The sequence below is a fragment of the Ranitomeya imitator genome, chromosome 2 (assembly GCF_032444005.1).
Source record: "Ranitomeya imitator isolate aRanImi1 chromosome 2, aRanImi1.pri, whole genome shotgun sequence".
NCBI lineage: Eukaryota > Metazoa > Chordata > Amphibia > Anura > Dendrobatidae > Ranitomeya > Ranitomeya imitator.
The window spans coordinates 450,715,548-450,717,568 of NC_091283.1; positions in this window are offsets into that span (position 1 = coordinate 450,715,548).

Here is a 2,021-nt window from a genome sequence, read left to right on the forward strand (position 1 = left end):
TGCACTGCGCATGCGTCCCGCCCCCATTCACTTCCGAACTCAGCGCTGCGGCTCCACGTCAGTCACTGCCCGAGTGTAGCGTATATATGTGTACTGTGCTGTATTCTGTGTACTGTGCTATATACTATGCTGTATACTGTGTGCTGTGCTATATACTGTGAAATGTACTGTGTACTGTACAATATACTGTGCTGTATACTGTGTACTGTGCTATATACTATGCTGTATACTGTGTGCTGTACTATATACTGTGAAATGTGCTGTGTACTGTGCTGTATACTGTGTGCTTTGCTATATACTGTGCTGTGTACTGTGTTATATACTGTACTATGCTGTATACTGTGCTATATACCGTGTACTGTGCTATATATTGTGTACTGTGCTGTATACTGTGTGCTGTGCTATATATTGTGCTGTATACTGTGTACTTTGTTATATACTGTGTACTATGCTGTATACTGTGCTATATACTGTGTACTGTGCTATATACCATGTACAGTGCTGTGTACAGTTCTGTATACTGTGCTGTATTCTGTGTACAGTGCTGTATACTGTGCTGTGTACTGTGCTCTATACTGTGTACTGTACTATTACTATATTCAATACACTGTGTACTGTACTATATAGTACTGTACGATATCTTGTGCTGTATACTGTACTATATACTAATATGCCATATACTATATACTGTGCTGTGTACTGTACTATATACTACTATACACAATATACTGTGCTGTGTACAGTATTATATACTACTATACTATATACAATATACTGTGCTGTGTACTGTACTATATACTACACTGTATACTATGCTGTGTACTGTACTATATACTACTATACTATACACTGTGCTGTACTATATACTACTATACCCTATACTATACACTGTGCTGTGTTCTGTACTATATACTAATGTTCTATATTCTGCTGCTGTACACTGTACTATATACTACTGTAGTACATACTGTGTTGTGTATTGTACTATATGCTACTGTACTGTAGACTGCTGTACTAGTATATACTACTATATACTATACATTGTGCTGTGTACTGTACTGTGTACTACTATACTATATACTGCATTGTGTATTGTACTATATACTACTATACTATATACTGTGATGTGTAATGCACTATATACTACTATACTGTAGACTGCTGTACTAGTATATACTACTATATACTATACACTGTGCTGTGTACTGTACTATATACTACTATACTATATACAATATACTGTGCTATGTAGTGTACTATATACTACTATATCATATACTATACACTGTGCTGTGTATTGTACTATATACTACTGTACTATATACTGTGTTGTGTATTGTACTACTGTATATACTACTATACTGTAGACTGTGCTGTATATACTACTATACTATGTACAATAAATTGTGCTGTGTCCTATAATGTATACTACTATACTATATACTGCGTTGTGTATTGTAGTATATATTACACTGTGTGCATAATTCTTAGGCAAGTTGAATTTTGATCACCTGATACTTTTTATACATGTTGCCCTACTCCAAGCTGTTCAGTCTTGAGAGCCAACTACCAATTAAGTAAATCAAGTGATGTGCATCTCTGTAATGAGGAGGGCTGTTGTCTAATGACATCAAAACCCTATACAAGGTGTGCTTAATTATTAGGCTATGTGCACACGTTGCGGATTTTGCTGCGGGTCCGCAGCGGCTTTCCATGCGTTTACAGTACAATGTAAACCTATGGAAAACGCAATCCGCAGTGCCCATGCTGCGGAAAAAAACGCGGGTTACATTCCGCAGCATGTCAATTCTTTGTGCGGATTCCGCAGCGGTTTACACCTGCTCCATAGTAGGAATCCGCAGGTGTAAAACCACAGGTGGAATCCGCATAAAATCCGCAGGTAAAACGCAGTGCCTTTTACCTGCGGATTTCTCAAATCTGCTGCAGAAAAATCTGCAGAGCTCCAAACTATGTGTGCACATACCCTTAGGCAACTTTCTTTCCTTTGGCAAAATGGATCA